This window comes from Sander lucioperca, chromosome 19 (assembly GCF_008315115.2).
Source record: "Sander lucioperca isolate FBNREF2018 chromosome 19, SLUC_FBN_1.2, whole genome shotgun sequence".
In the NCBI taxonomy this organism is placed as follows: Eukaryota; Metazoa; Chordata; class Actinopteri; order Perciformes; family Percidae; genus Sander; species Sander lucioperca.
Genome location: NC_050191.1, coordinates 23,619,264 through 23,634,226, shown reverse-complemented (window position 1 = coordinate 23,634,226; position 14,963 = coordinate 23,619,264). Strand labels below are relative to the sequence as shown.

General features: G+C 42.2%; 1 protein-coding gene across 5 annotated transcripts in view; it reads left to right on the top strand.

Annotated features, from left to right (window-relative positions):
- Window positions 1–14,963, top strand: part of LOC116041995 (kelch-like protein 29) — a 219,684-nt gene that overhangs the window by 33,010 nt on the left and 171,711 nt on the right. The gene's annotated exons all lie outside the window — the stretch shown is intronic.

The window sequence follows — 14,963 nt, the reverse complement described above, 5'->3', positions numbered from 1 at the left end:
CCAAACCCAATTTCCACTAAAAGATTGAGGAGGCTAACATGCTCTGGGCAAGGCGGCACTGAACTCTTTTTTTTTCTTTTCTCGTCTTGTCTTGTAATCGCATCAGGCTTTTAATTCTTTCATAAACTAGTTACTTTTTTTTTTAAAAAACATTTCATGAAGAGAAGGGAGATGAGGGAGCATGTAATTGCCGCTTTGGTCCCCGGAAATCTCGGCAGCATGCTGCATTTTTAGAGGAGTCTTTTGTTTTTACCATAACGCTTCTGGTAATTATGCGAAGGGAGGTGTTGACTTTGACTGATGGTTTACCCTTCCAACACTTCTTGAACACATGTGCATCCACATACTGAGAGTTAATGAATTATGTATTGGTGCGCTGGAAACAAACAAATCAATATAAAATGTCTAGCTTCAGTATTGACCAGAAATGTGGCATACATTGGCCATCAGGAAGAAATCACATTGAGGTACAGTATGAGTTATTAATGGCTAAATGTGTTGCATGCAAACATGTTTCTTCAGAATGCGCTATGCACAGCTACATGGAGTTTGATATGTATTTGTTCATCTTGCATTGTGAGCTGCTCTAATCCACCTATATATAGATGGATGGACATCAGATCTGTCCATGTTTACATCATGCTAGTCTTGTCTCTGTCAGCTCGGCTTTGCAGACATAATCCTGACAGGTGAAAGTGTTGTTTGTGCAGTCTGTGTGGGCTGTTGTCTGTGATACAGATAAACTGTCTTAAATCAATAAGCTTTCAGCGCCGCACTGCCCATGCGCACAGTTCCACACCTTTTTACCTTGAAAAGGTCGGAGCGGCCTGGTATTTTAATTCCTCATTGTTTAGTGTGTGTCGTGTCCAGCTCTAATGATCTGGCTGGGAACACCACCAACACCAACACCAGCAGCAGCAGCAGCAGCAGCAGCAGCAGCAGGCCTTCTCTCTCCTTTTTGATTGAGATTTTTTGGAAGATGGATGGTTCTAATGTCCTTGACTGGTTTGCAATACGCGCTGCCATCCCCTCCCTCTATCCTGCATTTCGAATCACTGGTCTCTGTTTGATGGCAGGAAATTACAGGAGATTGTTTTTCTTTTGTTGTACACGCCGGTCGGCACACTGCCCCTTTTCTTCTTGGAAAGCAGTGCCCTGTTCTTCTACTTGACAGATGCACATAGTTTGAAGACGAGCAGGATTTGACTGAGCAAGCACAGAGATTGATAGGTTTCCATACAAGTAAATTGAGTCCAACATGTGTGAAATGAGTGGTCTTTGCGGTGTGGGAACGTTCTAAAAGAATAATAATTGTTTATATTGGTGGTTGGGTGTCTTGTGATGAACACAACTGGTCGTCTTTTTTTTTTTTTCTTTTTTCTTTTTTTTTACTACTACTTGTTGCAGAGTTGTCATGAGGAATACATATTTCCATAGCCTGAAGAAACAGAAACAATTTCACATCACTATTGTTTATTTGCTGTAAGAAGGCGATAATGGTGCAACTTACCCAGAATAGTTCAGCCAATTACGCAGGTTATTCAGATTTGATAAGAACCTTTCTTCTAATTAAAAATAACTTTATAGAAGAAAATATAATTAAATCTGTCTTGAATCCAAACAAACAATGATGAGTTTAACCTGGAGCTTGCGCTTGTCATTTCATGTTTAAGATATTTCCTAATCTTAACCATATCAGTTTTGCAAATAAAATTAGACCGCTGTTCTGGCACTCCCATCCTCTGGTCGCTGAAATGAAATGTTTCGTCTTTTATTAAGTCAGGAGATATGAAGAGCGGAGAATGTGTGAGAGAGATGATGTATAGCAGTAATGAGTGTCGGCAGAATGAGAGGTATGGGAAGCTGGAGGAGAATGACCTTGGCGTTCATATGTGGAGATATAATAATAATCAGCATGAGCTCCCAGCACTCAGCAGCAGCAGGCCCCTGATGACTGCGCTGCAAACAATGAGCTTCACTGACACAGGGGAGTGTGTGACAGAGATGTGCTTCAGTTTCTTCTCTTTTTGGTGGGCTCTTTTTCTGTTTTTTTCTCTTTTCTGTGTACAATCCAGACCCTGCAAGACTTTGCCAGTGAAGGGGCCGCTCATTAAAGAAGTATTTTACTGCTGGAAAGAGGATCTTTTCATAAAACTATGCCGTAGAATGGCACCAACATTTTAGAAATTGTGCTACATGACCAGAGAAAACAGCTGTAATATTCCCTTTCGCTCAAAAGGTAGAAAACCTACAACTACAGTACCAGAATGCACTGCACCGCACATTAATATAATACAAAGTTGGTTAAATATCTGCAAAGTATCCCATTTAAAAATGGCCGCCGCACCATCCCCAAATAACATCCCAGACTAAAGCTGTTCATGTGATGTATGTTTACAGTAATAGCACATTAGATTCCCACACTAATATCATTTTTGCTCAGTTTGGAGGGGGGAGCTTATTGATATTTATTCGGCTCATAACAAGTGTGATTTTGTTTGATATTGAAAAAGCGCAGATGCAGGATGTTAACAGTGGGAATATAGATGTCATGGCGCTCCGCAGCGTTAGCAGTCACCCCAACAGTCTTGGTGACATTCAGCAGTTGGAAATGGCATTTGTGACATTCACTGAGTAAGAATAATATATTCACCTCGGGTGGCTCATGTCGCCCTCACCAGAGCAGGCAGCTGCTGTAAAGGCACCTAGCATTCTCACACTGTCAACAACTTGCTGCATGATTTTATTACCACAGATTGGAGTGGATAGCCAGCAATACCGGGGTCATGCTTTATTTCGATGTTTAGATAGTCTATTTATTTTTTTTTTATCTTAGATATGTATAATATACACAAAGTATTTTCACACTTTCACATTTGTGATGTTTTTGTCTTTCCTTTTATCGCACTGCACCAAGGTTTAACCCACGCCAGAATGCTGCGAAGATGTGGCAGTAGGCTATTACTTTCTGACATATTGCAATGCACATGCCATTTAACATTTCATTCAAATGATGTACAGGGATGCGTTACCACATTCAGCTTGTCACAAAGAGCGTTTTCTTTTAATATTTTCTGTTCCTCACGCTGTATTAGATGACAAAATGGCAACCGCTGCCATTCACGTGGTGTTGATGTGGAAGCCTGATGCCAGAAGTTTTTTTATTTACTGCCGCCGTGCTGCTTGAAGAGTGCAACGCAACCACCTCCTACAGCCGTGGGAGCGGAAAACAGCTGATCACCTTCAGCCCCATAGACGTACTGGAATCCTACAGCTGCAGCATAGCCTTCAGGGACACATCCTTAATGATTATACCAGTGGTTTGATCCCATGTATACTTTTACAAAACATAGCATACATTCAAAGTTTTTGGATTGATTCTCCTCCTTCCGGGGAGCCATTGGTTTCCATTGGTTTCAAATTTGAAAATCAACTCGCAGACTTAAACTTAGCTAGTGTTGGGAATTGGTAGGGCTACAGATTCAGATTTTTTCCTTGGGAAACAGGGTAATTTACCCTCTGCAGATTCGGTGAGAGACAACAATCTCCTTCACCGGGACCCCTCTTTAGTATCACGAAGATACTATTCAGCTCATACTCGACCCGCAAGGCGATACTGTTGATTTCTCGGCAGCACTGTGAGATGCGAATCACTGGTGCAAAGACGGGGTGTGTCGGTTGCATTCGCTTATATCCTCCTCGTTCACCTAGCGTAACCTAGCGGTGAGCATGGTGCGTTCACGGCGCCTCAGCCAATGGGACGTCAGGAACTCCTGAAGGTGTGAAGCCGCGGCTTGCAGTTCTTAGACCTTCCACCAGTCTGACCACGTTTCTCCTCGTTTTGAATGGACTTTCTCCATTTTGGAAACATTTTTCACATCGAAGTGCAAAGTTTCTTTGTTTGTAGTTTGGCTGACAGGCTGCAACCGTTACCACAGGCCTGATCCCTTTGTTCAGGAACAACCGCATGGTCTTTTGTCTTTCAGAGGCAGATGCTCTGAGGCTTTGTCAAAAAAAAAAAAAAAAATGTTTAACCCGCTGTGTGGTTCCAACACTAGAAATAAGTAATCCATCACAGTGAACTTTTCATCGCCGTTAGTGTTTGCCAAAGTTACCTCTTCACTCTCTCTGCCCAACTCCTTCATTTATAACTTCCTCTCAGCTATGCCTCAGTACGGAGCCCCTAAGGGGACATGAGCAAAAAAAAAAATCTAAAGTTTAGTTTCATATGCTCACGTGAAACTTTCATGTGCTCACGTGAAACCTAAAGTTTAGTTTCATGTGCTCACGTGAGCACGCAAAACTTTTGTGTGAGCACATGAAAGCCGTATATTGATGTAGCCTGGGCCATGACAGTGACAGCTAGAGAAATGACTACAGAACAGGAGTTAGTTGCACTATATTTTAATCTAGGTCTTCATTATAAGGACATTGCTGCTTTGCTTGCAAGTCATCCCCATTATATTATTACATTTAAAACGGATTTTAAAGTCTTATAATCTGTTCCGGAGCAAGGGATACAGTGATTTGGATCGGGCAATTACTTTTATTTATGAACAGTTACAAACATCTGGCCAACTCCACGGATATAGGTGGATGTACACAAAATGCAAGGAGAATGGATTAAACATAAGGAAAGAGGATGTTCGATTAATTCTACGAGAACTCAAAGGGGTGTTGAACGGGACATTCTAAAACGTTTAACGTGGTTTAATGTACCTAAACAATGATCAATGATTACCAAATTTCTCTCTCATATTGCTCCTCATAACCACTGAAAACTGTCAAAAAATTGATCCAAAAATCCAATTATTATGGACGTTAAGCGTTTCTGCTTCATTAGAGCCTATAAGGAAAAAGCTTAACGTGGTTTAATGTACCTAAACAACGAACAATGATCCCCAAATTTGTCTCTTATATTGCTCCTCATAACCACTGAAAACTGTCAAAAAAATCTAACCCAAAGTCCCATTATTATGGACGTTATCTGACATTAAGCGTTTCTGCTTCACATTTTCAGCAGGGCAGCAGTGGGTTGACTCTCCACGGTTCTCATGGGCTTTATAAGTTTTAGAATGTCTCTGTTGAACTCAGAATGAAGGGGGGGGGCATGAATTTCAAAACTTCGCACCAAAATGATTTATTATTTTTATTCAGGAATTCAGCTGTCTGTCATGTAAACTGAAAATACAAATAAAAAATCATTAAAATCATGAACTCAAGTGTCATTATAAAACAAACACAAAGTGTTGGTCTGTACAGTTATAGTTATATGTAGTTTGCTGCTAGCATGCAGCCTGACACCTCACGTAAAACTGCAGTAATCCAGGGGTATTTCCCTACCCAGTCCTCCCACCTGGCCTGCAGAGACATTTTTGCTTTTTAGCTAGGTGTTTATCGGGTCCCGGGATACCAGCCTGAGCCTCCATTTCAACATGAATGAATGAAAAATAGCAATGCGTGTTATCAAAATTCGCGACTAATGTTCTATCAGACTATAACTACTCGAGAGTCTGCTCTTGAGACTTTGCTCTAATTTTCGGGACAATTAGGGCAGGATTCGGGATTCGGGACAACTGCTTGGATTTTGGGACTGTCCTGAATTTTTTAGGACGTCTGGTCACCCTAGTACAGTGGTTCCCAACCTTTTTTCCTTGGTGCCCCCCCTACTTATGTCTAAGAAAAGCTGAGTCCCCCCTCCCGAAACCGAAGTGGAGGTAACTCTAGAGATAGAGCCTTACTTTCTTTTTTGATAGAGAGCACTTTAGTACTACTACTACTAGTTTACTAGTTATCAGCACTTTTACGTTTCTCCGCCATATTTCATTCATAAAATAGTGATGCCGTGGCGGGATGATAGCAGCTAAACAGCTGACCTGATGACAGCAAGGGTCACAGGTTAAGAGGTCCCGGAGGTTTGGCCTACTAAGTAGCCTGCCTACAATTTTAAGCGAGAACAAAAATATCTAGTTTTTATACCGACTTTTGTATACATTATATATTCTAGTTTCATTTGTTTAACGTGCACATATTTTTTTTTTACCTCAAACCAGATAAAGACTTGCGCCCCCCCTGTGATCTTTGCCGCCCCCCTGAGGGGTCCCCGGACCCCAGGTTGGGAACCACTGCCCTAGTAGACTCTCTGCCTTTGGCAGCTATATAAACTCATCTTTAGCCGCCATCCTTTCTAACCGGAGTTCTTTGCTGCAGTGCTGCTGACTGTAGCACTGGCACTGTTCATAACAGCACGAAATGGGTTTCAAAGGGTTCTAAAGTTTAGTTTCATGTGCTCACACGAAACTTTCATGTGCGCACATGAAAAGGTTTTGCGTGTGCACATGAAAGTTTCACGTCAGCACATGAAACTAAACTTTAGATTTTTTTTTTTTGCTCATGTCCCCTTAGGGGTTCCGTACCTCAGGACTCCTATCCATGCATAGATATTCCTGCTTCGCCCGCTTATCCTCTCAGTCTAAAATCTGAGAGCCAACTCTTTTCAGGTTTGCTTTATCCAATTGTGTAAGCATTAAGCTGCCACTCCTCTCACTTGCGTACATTGGATACAATTCCCTTTATTAGCCCAGTTAGCAGCATGTTTAATTCAGTTTAATGCAACCCTTCCTTGTGCCGACACTGATGCCGACATCCAACCACCACCTTCCCTGCCATGCCAGCAGGTCAAGTGTCCAAATCCACAATGCCTTTTTTACAATGTCCTACGCTCCTTTCTCCTCTGGTTTTGAGTTTTCTGACAACATGAATGCAGCGTTTTTCAGCAGCCGGGTCTTACGTGTCAGATATTGTGTGTCCTTGACCACACGCCAACAAGGAGAGTTTTCAAAGTGGTCCCTGCTCTCAACTGCATTATTAACACACAACAATAGCATAGCTTTGGCTTGGCTCACTGTGATGGATGGCCTGTCCCAAGCAAGGTTCAGGGCTATGCAGTTAGATCTTTGTAGTTAATTGAAGTAAATGTAAACTAAATAGCTCCCTGAAAGATAGAAAATCACTGTGAGGCTTTGGCAAGTGCTTGCCAAAAAATGTTATTTTTAGTTTGGGCAAAAGCGAGCTTAATCACCAGTATGATCCTTTAACTACCAATGTAAGTGGGGATACAGACTACCTTTGCACATTTGAAAATAGATATTTTAGTCAAGAAAACAAGCACACTTGTTAGGAATACAGAGGAGAGAAAATAGATGGGCCTTGTAGTTGATATTGAGAGATGATTCAGGACTTAGATAATACAGTTCTCTCCTCTCCACTGCCCAACAACTGCTGCTGCAGATTTCCTGCCGTGCATGAAGGACGTCGGAGCCCCCTGCCAAATCCACCCTCTTCTCTCCCATCCCTCCTGCCTGATCACCCTGCAATTAGTGAACTCCCACATTTAATCAGCGCCGTGATAGATGCTGAGGCCTGGAAGAATAAATAGAATAGAGAGAAGGTGAAGATGGGAGTATTGCTTCCATCTCTGGCTCCATCGTGCTACTGTAGAGCTGTGATTGAGTTGGCCAATCAGCGCTTGCCAGGCTGCTGTATTGGAGTAGATTGAAGGAGAGCAAGTACAAGTAAGAAAAAGAGAGACCAATAGAGCTCGATTGCACTCGCAGCTCAAGAGAGTGCAGCCTATTGTATTTACAAGCCTAAGTATGTATGCATGCGCTCTCCTCTCCCCTCCATCCCCGCTCTTCCACCCAAGGATTGAGAAGGCGTGTAGCGCTGCGTCCACAGAGGGTTCTCAGCACCACCGTGCATTTTACCGCTTGTAAAGCAATCATTTCCATCCCCACCCCCCACCCCACCCCATCCTCCGGCTGCTGGGACTGCTGAGTCAGCTCACCTTCATATGGAGAGTGGCTCCAACCGAGACGTTATTGATTTGCCCCTGTTTGTAAGGGGGAAACGTTCCCAAACCTCTCAGGCCAATTTTGCTGCGCTGCACAGCCGGGAGCACCGCTGGGCATTGGATTGAGAGGAGAGGAAAACATACACATTACTACCATCACACACATGTAGCACACAGACAGTCGCACATGCGTTAAGAAACATTATTAAGCGTTAGATTGGAGCAAAAACACCATGAACACCAACACAATTACACACATGGCTACAGAGGCACATCCCCACAAAAATACAGAAACGCATACAGTACTGTATTAGTGGTGGTGGTATTAGTCGTTGGGCAGCAGCTGTGTGAATCCTGACTTTATGTGTGTGGTGAACACATGAGAACCACAATATTTTAGTGTCTTCTGTAGCACATTCATATATACTGTATACAGTATATAGTTTTTATTTTTCAGACTAGCGTGCTGTGAACTAAAGTGTTTAAGATCTGTTCATTACAACATAAGCTTCATTCTAAGGCAGCAGATTCTCTTTCTCTCCTACCTCTAATTTTCTTCCACCACTACCATACTGGTGGGAGTACACACACACACACACACACACACACACACACACACACACACACACACACACACACACACACACACACACACACACACCCACTCTCTCACTCTCTGTCTCTCTCTCTCTCTCTCTGAGTCACAGAGAGCACATTTCACTAGAGCACACACTTTACTTCAATGTGGGCCCGAGCCAGTGAGCTACATCATTGCTTCATTTGGATCAAACTCCAGAGCTCAGGAGTCATTTATCTACATAGTGTGTGTGTGTGTGTGTGTGTGTGTGTGTGTGTGTGTGTGTGTGTGTGTGTGTGTGTGTGTGTGTGTGTGTGTGTGTGTGTGTGTGTGTCTAACCTTCAGGCATCCCACTCTTCGCCACTGGGAGAAATCAATGCCAGCGTATAGAACAAAGAGAAACCCCCCCCCCCTGACTTCACCAAGGTAGAGATTTGAATAATGAATTTGTTATTCTTCTGCCATAGACAATTCATCAATGTGCAGACATTACGGGGGAACATTGTGCTTTTTTCAGGGCTGTTTTGTGTGGAAACTTTTTTTGTAGTTTAGTCTTTTATAGTGTTTTATTTCTTCTCATCCGCTAGATAACATCTATGATGAGTCTACTTTGAAAACATTGAAGTAGTTGCTGTGTATACTGTAGCATACAAATGCATAATTGCTTTTGGGAAAAAAAAAAAAGATTAGAAACTTGGAAAGAGATGTGAACAGTTTTTAATTGGAGGGGCTTTCATACTGCCCAATTTGCACATTTATTTATTTGCAAATAGTTGCATGCCCTGGTATTGTACCTGATAATTCACAGTTTTTAAACCAAGCTCCATTACCACCTCTTTTTGTTGCATTGCGCCCACCTCGCATTCTTCTTTATTTGCCTAAAAGAAGAAGTGCGGTGGTGCTTGCCAAAGGAAGAGCATGCCTATATAAAAATGTCAAGGAGATTTAGACAGCTGCAAAATTCATGAGGTGGACGTTTTCTATTATCAGCATGTCTGTGTTTGTCTAAGCCTGGACTTTCCCAAAACCTTCCTTACTTTTTTGTGTGTCCCAATAGGGACTGGTGATATCTCACTAGACCGACTGTCTGCACTCGCAGCTTCTGAATTTCCTGTCTTGTTTTCTGTAACACACACACACACACACACACACACACACACACACACACACACACACACACACACACACACACACACACACACACACACAGAGGTATGAGCACCTACACACACACCCGGTGTCTCGCTATCCTGTTTTCCCATCTCCTGTGACTCCGTCTAGCTGGTACTGCTTGAGTGACAGCTCTTGGTTTGTCTGGGTATCCGTGGTTACAGCCCAGAGGCCTGTACCAAGGGGCCCAGACCTGTCAGCACTCTCTGAATCCTGAAACCGGAGATGGATGGCCGGGAGCCACCTCTGCCCTGAGCTCTGTGCTCTGCTCGTCTCTCCTGCTCCTCTCTGCTCTTTATCCCAGAACCTCCTCCTAAACAGAGCTGTTGTTGGCAGCTTGGTACTGCAGAAAATGGAGCCAAAAATGTCTTGTTACCCCATAGGAGAGGGAAATAAACTTGAGGACAATACCAAGCAAAATAGAATAGTAAAGTGAAGTACAATTCAATATAATATTCTATTTGCAATTATTAAGACTTTTAAAATGTGATTGAGTTATTACTGTGATCATCTTTAGTCATAGTTGATACAGTTAGGAGTCAAGGACAGAGCAGAAGTCAAGGCACAGCATTTTGTAAGGACAGCTGGTTCTGTTAATCTTGATTCTCGTGCTAACAACCAGGATTAGTGGTCTCAGAGGGAAGCACCAGTTACAACAGATCAGGTGTCTGTCCATCTCCAGTGCCCCGCTGCTTCTGCTTTGACAGAGACATGTATGGTGGCTCCGACGCCAGTATTGCCTGTCGCTCGCAGCGCCCGAAGTGCCGCAACCGAGACAGAAAAAGAGAAGGGTGATGAAAACAGGAAAGCACAAGTGTGGTGGGGGTGTGGGTTGTTTTGGACCGCCTAGGGCTCAGACGGTTAAGGGCGGTAGTAGCAGTGCTGCCGGAGTGTGTGTGTGATCTCTCAACCAGCTAATGAGAATATTTAACATTTGCTGAGTCCACAGTGTGTTGGAAGTCATTCATCACCCCGCTGATTCCGTTCTCACCGGTTATATGTTGAGTGTGCAAAATGCCTTGCCATAGGGCCAGAAGGCGGTGCTAGGAAGGTGCGTTTTAATGCAAAGAAACAAACCAGGATAATGGAATGGACTTAACTGATGGTGCAGGGATCTGCCGGCTGTAGGAATGTGGGATGAGTGAGCGTCTGTTTTGATCCTTAACATTTGAAAGCCTCTGTAACTAGTGTTTAATTGATGGATTGTTTGGTCATTTTATCAAGCAATTACACCAAACATATCTTGTTCTAGCTTCTCAAATCTGAAGACTTCCCACTTTTTTTGGCTTATGTCATTGGGCATTTTGGTTTTGGACTGCTGGAGAAATGAAAAAGCTAATTAAAGATGTCAACGTGGGCTATACTAATATTACTTTTTATTAATCAAACTTCTATCTTTTAAGTAAACAAGACTAAGAGTCTACAGCCATGCTAGCTCTGTGAGGATGTACTAAGACACAGCAGTGCTTTAAGCTAACCTCAGCGTGCTACTATGCTCACAATGACAATGCTAACATGTTTTCTTTTTAGCAGGTATGTTTACCATGTTCACAGTCTTAGTTTAGAATGTTAGCATGCTAACATTTGCTAATTAACAGTAAATGCAAAGTATAGCTTTGGGTTTATGAGAATGTCATTAGTTTTGTATTACTTTGGAATAGATGAAAAGTCAGGGAATCACCAAAATAGTTACATACAATTTATCCTAAGGGGGATATGATTTGCAATCCATCCAATACTTGTTGAGATATTTCAGTCCGGACCAAAGTGGTGGAAAGAGTGTTGGCTGAAGCCAATTAATAGAGTAATCTGTAATGAAAATAATAATACTTAGTTGTAGCTGATTGATGACACAAGGACATTAAAAATAACCAAGTACGTTCTAAACTCCTCTTCAATGACTGAAATATCTATCATTGCATCTTCAGTATCTCACCAAATACATGATGGTTCTAGTTCAACTAGATGTTTATAAGCACAAAAACAGAATTTGGCTTGCTGTTTTTTTTGCTGTTTTTCTACGTGACAGAGCTGAACTACTCCCACTCCCGCACTGTGGAGGAAAAATGCACCATTTCATGACTTGCTATAAAATGTGTGCTTTCCATTGTAAACTCCGCAGAAAAAAACAGCATAAAAGTGCGGGCAGAAACCAAACATCAAGAACAGATCTCTTAAGCCCATGCCACTTCATGAAAGGGTCTCAGGGGGTCTCACAGTTGAGCACTGCAAAAGGGCTGCTCCATTGTGACTGACCAAACACACACATGGCACCGCTCAAAGGCTGCTTCCTCTTTCATGTGCTTTGCTTGGTGACCTTCACATAACCAGCTTACATACACTCACTCAGACAGAAACATGCACCAACACCCGTGCTCACAAAAGACTAGACAGTCCAAAAAGAAAAGAAAAAAGGAAGAGCCCATCCTGTGTTTATGTGACGTGTCAAACCGTGATGTGACCGTGATGTGACCCTACTCCATGCAGACAAGCCCGTGGTGTTATAGTGAGGTGAACGTGCACGTATGTTGAATTTTTAATGTGGTGTGTGCCAAGGCTCATACTGTACTGTATGTGGCGATGAACTGGTCCCGTAACAGAGGACCAGCCTTGCACTCTACCTGACCCCCGCGGTGATGAGCATAACATGAGCACTAAGGCTGGAGCAGCCCGGCCCAGCCCAGCCGAGCACGGCTCAGCTCCGCACAGAGGCCCATGACTATTTAATGAGCGTTTCCACGTCAGGGGCCTTTAAAATCCTCCTCCTCCTAGCTAGTGTGTGTTGTCTTCAGCCACAGAGAATGAAGCCACACCCTGGGAATTAACATGAATGAATGTTGACAGCGGCAACATGGGCAAGTCAGCACTTTACTGCCGTCGTATGATATGTGATTGTACTCTACTTCTGAACAGAGGGGAAATGGGATGTCAAAAAACACACAGGTTTCTTCTATTGCTCCGTGTAGATTTAGCCTATTTTTATTTTCCGGCTGATGTTGAATGGCACTTTGAAACAAAACCAACTCCCGGTGACCCGGTCCCTCGTCCATTTTTAATGGCATGTAACAGAAAAAGATCCATTTGTAAAAGGAGTTGTGCATCGCGTTTCAACTTATGAATTGAGTTTAGCAGGGCAGGTTGTCTGTTATCACAGAAGTTTAAAAGGAAAGAAATATTTTATAATTAAACTAAGATGGCCATTTTGGATTTTTAATGTCATAGTATTGAGTGTTTTAATCTGTGTGGATATTGTTTGAGACTGAAATGTTTAAAGTCCAGTCTACTTTTTATGGAACTGTCTTAGTCCACTATTGTCTTTCTTTATGTGACTAATTTTATAGATTAGTGGATAGAAATGATATATTTCTGCAGCGTTGTGGTCTTAAAGTATTAGTAAGAAGATTTTCATTTAAATGTCTGTTAAGTCCCTATCTATCGCCGAGTTAGCACAAAGGTGATTGACCCTATGGCCCACTGTTAATAGCCCTTGCATTTGCAGTATTACAAACTGTGTGTCTATGGCAACATTCCCGTGAAAATTCACAAGCGGCGCACAGTTAGTGATGTGTTTTCCATCAACCAGCACTGGTTGGTCCACCAGTGAACGTAGGCGGAGCTAACACGACATACTTGAATTAACTCTCTTGTGTGCTAAGCGGCATACTGTTTCTTCCGGTCTCTATCGGAAGTGATGTCGAAATCACACCTGCAACTACCGCTTATCACCATAGGGGCTGAAACGGAGATCTTCAAGATTGTAACTTCAAATTCAGGTTAAGACACTTAGCTAAGCATTTGTACCTCAATCACTGATAAAACTTTTAGCGAATCATCTCTTTTAATAAGTTGCATAAAATGAAACCAACACAACCGAGTGCTCAGGTAAACCCCCAGTACCTCAATGTGGAAGGGAAATTTCCTGTTATGTTTTTATTTTTATTTTAAAAGAGCTATTCTATCTTTAGAAAGCTCGCTCCAGTAAAATCCATGACCGGTATTGACAGCATTTGCAGAGAGTAAACAGTAATCGCAGTTGATGCAGCTGTGGGACAAGTGTTTGATGCTTTGGGCTGACTCAACCGACTCTGTGACAGTTAACGTGCCATATTTTCATGTGGACCCTTTGCTACTCTGTCTTAGAGCTGCAGTTTTGTAGGCAACTACACACTTTCAATTACCTTCGCCTGCAGCAGCGTTTTTTAGGTGACTGAGGAAACCAGGGATGAGAGAGGGAAAGGGAATGGGTAAATAAAAATGGATGAGAGAAAGAGGAAGTCAGTTAATGGCATTATAGCCAAATCAAAGTTTTGATTCCTAAACAAAAAAGCATGGATTGAGTGCTCTCACTTGGATGGCAAAGGCATGTGGCAGTAGCTGATTTTAAATATGATATATTTTCGTTAAATATTTTAACATTTGTCAGTTTAACTGCACAGACAGTTTAAAGCCTGATCTGTTAGGTTTTCTCATTTGTATCCCTTTTAATTTGTAACCAGCACAGCTTCTACATACCTGCACCACAAGTAGAGAGTTTTCATAAGCACTTATTAACTCAAGCAGATGAACTCCCTCTCATGTTGGCATGGATCAAAAGTGAGCATCGTGTTTTGAAAAGTAGCATCCATTATTGTAACATTTCACAATTTGAAAGAAATGTTGGCCCTGCATTCTTTATCAATCTGCATGAATTGCTGTGTATAAGACCATCATGCACAACCCATCAAGGCAACAGACGAATCAAAAGGAAGCTTTCATTCACTAGTTTCTGTAAAATGAAAACAAATAGTTATATACTGCAAGTTCAAATTGTGATTATCATTCTCACTAGAAATATATTTTAAGAGCCTGTGTTTTTCCAGAGGTTATTTTTGGAAAACAACTAAGACAAATGGGGACAGCATAGTACTCTAAGGAAATGACAGTATGCAGCAGTAAGGAAATTGAAGAAATAGACAAGACATTGTCCTTAAGATAAAATCACATCATCACAATCAACATGAGAGTACTTCTACCTTAGTGGCAGTAGTGGTTATACAGCTGTAATAATGTTTTTTTATGAGCAAATCACATTCCTCAATATGGATACAACAGAAAGATTAAATGATATCTGTCATACTGCACAGCCAACTTGACATTCAAAAATGTTGATCCCTTCAGATCTGGAGGATGCGGGGCTGCGTTGGAACTTCTTCAGGTCCCCTATGTGCTTGTCCCTCGACGGAGCCAATCGGTGCAAAACTGACACGTCATTGTCTTATCCTAAGCCACAGTAATTCATCAGCACTTGAGGCGGCTTTGGCTGATTGCATTTTCGACAGAGCAATCTCCACTATGTCATAGAGAATTTGGCTTTTATAGCGGCAT